This window comes from Felis catus, chromosome C2 (genome assembly GCF_018350175.1).
Source record: "Felis catus isolate Fca126 chromosome C2, F.catus_Fca126_mat1.0, whole genome shotgun sequence".
Taxonomy (NCBI): domain Eukaryota; kingdom Metazoa; phylum Chordata; class Mammalia; order Carnivora; family Felidae; genus Felis; species Felis catus.
Window position 1 is genome coordinate 58,937,495 of NC_058376.1, and position 7,288 is coordinate 58,944,782.

Sequence of the window (7,288 nt, forward strand, 5' to 3'; positions counted from 1 at the left end):
CAAGCAAACTAAGTTTACACAACTAAAGAAAGGGAACTGGGAATTAAATACTGGCTCTAGAACCCAGCTCTCAGCTACCTCTTGTTCACTAAATAAAAAACTTTCATACTATCAAATGTATTAGAAATAAACCTGGAAAGGTATTTTCATTTGAGACCTGTTTATTCACTAACAATGGAATTGAAAATATGACCTTTATTCTAAAAGCCCAAATGTATATCTTCTAAGTTTTCCCTCTTAGGAAGCCCCCAAATTATTCAAAAAGGAAAAGTTTACTCCTCAATCAAAAGCAGGAGAGTGTTTCTTAGGGGTTCTCACGTGTGATCCATGAATCTCCTGCATCAGAATCATGTGAATTACTTGTTCAGTACACAGAATCCCAGGCATCCAGATGTACTATTGGAGGTAGAGAGGACAGAACATTACTATGGCATCATGTGTTACTAGTGTAGGGATGGACAGAAAGAAAAATCAAAGATGATTCCTAGCATTTTTGGCTCAGCAACAGGATTGGTAGTAATGACACTAATTGAGATGGGGAAAATTGGAAGAAGAGAATGGGTTTTTAGCAGTTCACTTGTGATAGGTGGGTGTTTGGCAGTGGATACAAAACTGGGAGCTTTGATTTTGACATGTTAAGTCTGTAATGTCTAACAGACAGCCAAATAAAAATGGAAAACAGAGGAAACTACAAAGGAAATAACTGAGACTTACTTTTTTAAATTCAAAACTGTGTAAGATCCATGTTGTGTTATGTTTATCTATTCTGTTTCTAATAGCCATGTAGTACCTTGTAACACTACCAATGAAAATAGCCAGATTGCTTCCAACTTCTGTTACCACAAACAATACAGCAATGGCATCCTCCTATCTGTTCCCTGTAAAATAATAATAAATATATATTGATCCTTGCCCTCAGCTCTTAACACAAGGCTCCTAAACTCTTAGAAATTCCTAAGTGATAAGAACACTAAGAGCATCTTTTGTTCTACTGAGGTGATTCTGGGTAGGTTCTTGGTTGGCTGCTGGTAACCAGGAAGACCAAGCCATGATTAGAAGCTTGGAATTTTCAATCCCACCCATCAGACTCCAGAGAGAGAGGGGCTAGAAATAGTTAATGATTGATTATGCCTATGTGAGCAAGTCTTCATAAAATCTCAATAGTACAGGGTTACTTTCAGTTGGCCAAACACAGCCACACCGGGAGGGTGAAGCATCCCAATTCCACAGGGACAAAAGCTCCCGCACTCAGGACCCTCCCGGACCTCATGCTATAGAGATCTTTTCATCTGGCTGTTCATCTGTATCCTTTATCATATCTTTTAATAAACCGGCAAAACATTGTTTCTCTGAGTTCTGTGAGCCACTCTAGAAAATTGAGACCGAGGAGGGCATTGTGGGAACCTATAATTTGTAGCCAAATTGGACTAAGTTGTGAGTAACCTGGGGACCTATTACTTGGAACTGGGATCTGAAGTAGGGTGGATAAGTCTTACGGGACTGAGCTCTTAAACTTTGGGACTGATACCATCTCCAGGTAGTGAGAACTGAGTTGAATTACAGGACGCCTAACTGGTGTCACAGAAAATTGCTTGATGTGGGGAAAAACCGCCACACATTTGGTGACTAGAAGTAAAATGTTCTACACAAGTAGTAAAGGAGAAACACTGGTGCAAAATATATCCCTATAAGATCTTCTGCATCTATTCCTTTGGATTATACACTCAAGAGTGAGACATTCTTAATTTGACCAGGTATTACCAGATTCATCCCTAAAATGGCTGTGTCAGTCTACACTCCAGCAGTGCACAAGGGTTGGTTCCAATATCTTCACATGTCTTTGAATGCCTGCCATTATCCAACAAAATGTTTGCCAACTGAATAGGTACAAAGAAGCATCTTGTTTTAACATCTTTCTGGTAAGTTTGACTATCTTTTTTTCTTTTTCTTATTGTTTGTTTATTTTTGAAAAAGGTGGGGGTGGGGAGAAGCTCAAGCAGGCTCCATTCCATCAGTGCAGAGCCTGACATGGGGCTCGAACTCACAAGCTGTGAGATCAAGACCTGAGCAGCAATCAAGAGTTAAACACTTAGCCAATGGAATCGCCCAGATACTCCAAGTTTGAGTATCTACACATCTTAGCTTTTTGAGTTTTTCTTCTATAAACTGCCTATTCATATTTCATCTTTTTAAAAAAATTTAGAATTCCTGGCTGTGGACTTTGAGTCTATAAAGTGGCCCACAACGATCCTTGCCTCACAGCATTCACATCTTTGTATAGTTGCCTTCCACACTGGATAGGGCTGACCTGTGCAACCACACCGGATAAGGCTGACCTGTGTAACCACACCGGATAGGGCTGACCTGTGTAACCACACCGGATAGGGCTGACCTGTGTAACCACACTGGATAGGGTTGACCTGTGAAACCACACTAGATAGGGTTGGATACTAGGGAAACCACGCTGTGTGAATTCTCAGACTAGGTCATAAAATATACTGTGGTTTCTGCCGTACTCTCTCGATGACTTGCTCTTGGAAAAGCCCCGTCATGTCGCGAGGACACTCAAGAAACCTGATGGAGAGGTCCACATGGTGACAAATAATCACTAGTCAGCACCAACCTGCTGGTCATCTGCCAAGACAGTCATCTTAGAAGTGGATCCTCCAGGTCCAATCAAACCTTCAAGCACCTGCAACCATGGCCAACATGCTGACTGGCAACATCACTAAGACCTTGCCCAGAAACACAGCTAAGCCACTCCCAAATTCCTGATCTACAGAGACTGTGAGATAATAAGTGATTATTACTGTTTTAAACCACTAATATTTTGGGGCAATTTGTTATGCAATGGACTGACACCCTGATTTTTCTGTTGTTGATTTGTAGGATTTCCTTGGATAGTCTAAAAAGATGAGTCTCCTGTCAGTTTTAGACTTTATAAATATCCTTTTCCAGACTACCGTTTAATAGAAAATTTGTCTGTATTGTCTTTTTAAAACAAATTCATAATTTTCATATAGTAAAATTCATCTATTTGCTGAATTATGGTTCATGCTGGGTAGGGGGAAGGACTGGTTTTCAAGGAGACTTCTACATACTAGGTCACAAGGTATTTCCTATATTTTCTTCTAGAAAGTTTTTAATTTTACCTGTGATGGCTGTTCTGGCCTACTTCATCCTCTCTTCAGGGAAGGTTTACCTCAATTCAGGCATATGTAATTTTTTGCTGGAAGAATATGCCTTCAAATCTTTGCAAGTAGAAAGAGTATAAGTTATAAATTCAAAGCATTTTCCATTCTGTAGCTTAACAAGTAATAAGCTTTACCTATAAAGCTCACGTGCTTTTAAGAGTTCCTTCTAACAAGCTGTTATTCTTACCTAGTATTTTAGGAAAATCTAGGCTTGAGTTGCTTGGTTGTCTGTCCTTACTTCAAATAGAAGTCTATATCCTAAAAAATAAATCAAGCATTAATATTTAGGTAAGTGAGCTTCACATAGTGCTTTAGGAGCTCTCAAGTCATTATCACATCATCATGTATTTCCAGAATAAATCATTCATGTGCAGAGGTCAGAATAAACTTTCTTCCATTTGGCTTAGCTGAGGAGTATATTTTGAAGCTAGTGTTTTAAAGTTTATTTGAGAGAGACAGAGGGCACACATGAGTGGAGGAAGGGCAGAGAGAGAGGGAGAGAGGGAATCCCAAGCAGGTGCCATTCTCAGCACAGAGCCCCATGTGGGGTTCAATCTCATGGAGCTGTTAGATCATGACCTGAACTGAAATCAAGAGTCAGATGCTTAACCAAAAGAACCACCCAGGCACCCCAGAAATTGATGTTGTAAAAAACATAAAGACCTCTGCCTCAAGATGTAGAGGGCTGAAAAAAGTATTTCTTCCGTCCTTGCAGCAAAAAAAGAAAACTAGCTTCAAATTTAAGAATTTATGTAAACCCACAGGAGACCTGAGGTTGCAGAGAAAACACCTGGTCCAAAAGCTTCCCTCCAGGAAGAAAGAAGGGTGGCACAAGCCCACCAGAGGGAGTAAACTGGTATGGCTGGGAAGCAGTAAAGGCAGACTCCAGAATGCAGAATACTGTGAAACCTTTGGGGCCAAACATACTGGGGGGAGTCCACACCCTCTTCTTCCATGGACTCCATGTGGCACTCACAGAAGAGATCAGAAGGAGCCTTAAGAAGTATCTGCTGTGGTGCTGACCCAGGGTGGGGGAACAGCAGCTATGCACGGGGGGGGGGGGGGGGGGGGCAGAAACTACCAAGATTGTTTCCCTCTATCTCTACTATGGAACAAAATCCCTCCAAAAAATACAGATTACCAAACTCAAGAATAGTTATAAACAAAGTAACTGAATTTGTATTTAAAACTTCCCCAGGGGTGCCTTGGTGGCTCAATCGGTTGGGCATCCGACTTTGGCTCAGGTCATGATCTCATGGTCTGTGAGTTTGAGCCCCACGTCGGGCTCTGTGCTGACAGCTCAGAGCCTGGAGCCTGCTTCAGATTCTGTGTCTCCCTCTCTCTCTGACCCTCCCCCATTCATGCTCTGTCTGTCTCAAGAATAAACATTAAAAAAAAAAAAAAAATGAAAAAACAAAAAACAAAAAAAACTTCCCCCAAAATCTCCAGGCCCAGATAGATGATTTCACAGGAAAATTCTATTTGTACACAATATCTTCAAGAAAATAGAGAGTCAACACTTCCCAACTCATACTATTGGGCTAATATTACTGGAAAACCAAAATCAAAATTAAAGACATTAGAAGAAAACCATTGGCAATATCCCTCATGAACATAAATGTAAAACTCATCAATAAAATTTCAGCAAATTTGAATCCAGCCATAATAAAAATATGTGGTTCATCTGACGAATGCAAGGCTATCTCAATAATCAATGTAATCCTTTTTTACAGGCATAATACAAAACACTATATGACTGTTTCAATAGATACAGAAGACAAATTTGACCAAATTTAACATTTATAACAAAAATTCAGCAAACTAGGGATAGAAGGGAGATTCCTTAACCTAATAAAGGCACAACACAAAAAGCTACAACTAACATCCTACTTAATGGTGAGAAACTGAGTGCTTTCTCCCAAAGATCAGGAACAGGAAAGGATGTCCACTCACATTACTCCTAATCAACACTGTACTGTTCAATTAGGTAAGAAAAATACAAGACACATAGATTGGAAACAAAAAAGTAAAATTATCTATATATGCAGATGATATGATTGTCTATATAGAAAATCTATAGGACCTGCAATAAACAGGAATTGAAAATGAATTTAGCAAGGATACAGAACACATCAGTATATGAAAGTCTGTTGTATTGCAAGCAATAAACAATTGGAATTTGAAATTAAGAAACCTAGTCTGACTTCAGCTTAGGTCATTATCTAAGTTCATGGGTTTGGGCCCCAACGTCGGGCTCTGTGCTGGTAGTTCGGAGCCTGGAGCCTGCTCTGGATGGTGTCTCCCTCTCTCTTTGCCCCTCCCCTGCTCGTGCTCTGTCTTGCTTTCAAAAATAAATAGTAAACATTAAAAAAAAAAAAAAAAAAGAAACCTAGCAGACACCATCTTAATCAACTGCTTCCTAACATAATGTTAAAAGGGCACACCAGCTCTGTGGTATTCTTTCCCAAATTTTTTAACCTCAGTCTCATCATGAGAAAACATCAGATAAATCCAGATTGAGGGGTATTGTACAAAATTTCTGACTATTACTCTTTAAAACTATCAGGATCATGAAAGATAAAGACAGAAAGAGTCACAGATTGGAAGAGACTTAAGACAACTAAATACAGTGTATCCTAGATTGGATTCTGGAACAGAAAAAAGGCATTAAGTAAAAAAAACCCGGGGGAGTGTGAATAAAATCTGCAGTTAATAGTATGATATCAATGTTAATTTCTTAGTTTTGATAAACATGGTTACATAAGATGTTACAACAGAGGATGCTGGGTGAAGGGTATACAGGACTTGTAATGCTTCTGTAAATATAAAATTATTTCAAAATAAAGTTAAAAAATAAAGAAAACTATTGCCATTTGCTACTATTTATACAAATCAGAGTTTAAAAATACCACCACGAAGCTAATATAAAAAGTAAATTAGGTGCAAAGGCTTTAAGACTGTCATCCATGATCCAAATTTCATCAAAACAATTATTGTTCTCATAAAACTCATGAGTTTAAAAACACATTCATACCATTAACACATCCATTTTGTATATATTAAGGATCTATACAAAGATTTCAATTGGAAAAAATTACTGAAACTAAAAAAAGGTTTGACCAACAAAATGGCTTATGCCACCTAGTGGTGACTGAAATATGACCTTTACTTGAAAAGATTTGAGGTTATCTCTATTATTGATAAGACTAACTGGGAAAAAGTGCTGACTATGTGATAATATCTAATAATGGATATAATTTAGATTCAAGGTATTCAAAAATAGAACACTTCAGTAAAATCAGTTTGGAAGATTAACAAAGGAAAAGAGCTGGCTGGCTTTATGAGCAAGCAGGATATCTGAAGTGTATTCGATGATGCTCATTTTTGTATCTCCATATGACACCCTATCAGACAGCATCTTAACTCTACCAAAACATTATCTTTATAATGGAGATTTCCTTGCAATAAAAGAACTGAACTACAAATGGGAAAAGGAGAAAAGTAAAGGGGCGCTGAAAGAAAGGAGAGTATTCTTGAATGATGAGAAAACAGCAACAACAAAACAAGGAAAGTTCCTTAGAGGCAGGGTTAGCCATTCCATTATATGCAGAATGGAAAGAACAGAGCCAAGAGGCAAAGTACAAAGAGAATATATCCTAAGGGCATTCTGGTCCTTCTCCCTAGTTGTCCCACAGTAGAATGCATTTGACCTTTCTGAACTTCTACACCCAGATCTATACACTGATGTGATACAACCAAGAGATCCCTTTAAATTCTAATATTCTACCATGCAATTTCCAGAGATTTTTTTTTAATGTTTATTTTGAGAGAGGGAGATGAGAGAGACAGAGAGAGAGACAGACAGAGACAGAGAGAGAGAGAGAACGAGCACAATTAGGGGAGAGGCAAGGAGAGAGGATCCCAAGCAGGCTGTGCACTGACAGCTCGTTGGGCTCGATCTCAGGAACTGTGAGATTATGACCTGAGCCGACATCAAGAGTCAGAAGCTTAACCAATTGAGCCACCCAGGTACCCCCCATTTCCAGAGTTCTAAAATACTACTATCATCTTTTGATAAGAAGCAAGAAAAACAG

At 38.9% G+C, this 7,288-nt stretch overlaps 1 protein-coding gene across 7 annotated transcripts in view; it reads right to left on the reverse strand.

Moving 5' to 3' along the window:
- BTLA (B and T lymphocyte associated) overlaps positions 1 to 4,237 on the reverse strand; it is a 59,439-nt gene extending 55,202 nt beyond the window's left edge. The window contains exons 1-5 of one of the 7 annotated variants that reach the window (XM_045036948.1): positions 3,382 to 4,233; positions 3,153 to 3,251; positions 2,624 to 2,692; positions 791 to 878; positions 319 to 396 (exon numbers count right to left, since the gene is read on the reverse strand). The gene's annotated coding sequence lies outside the window, so the exon portion shown is untranslated. Of the gene's footprint in view, positions 1 to 318; positions 879 to 2,623; positions 2,693 to 3,152; positions 3,252 to 3,381 lie in introns of all 7 variants that reach the window. The other 6 variants (XM_045036954.1, XM_045036949.1, XM_045036950.1 and 3 more) reach the window with 6 other exon arrangements.
- Positions 4,238 to 7,288: the final 3,051 nt, after the last annotated feature.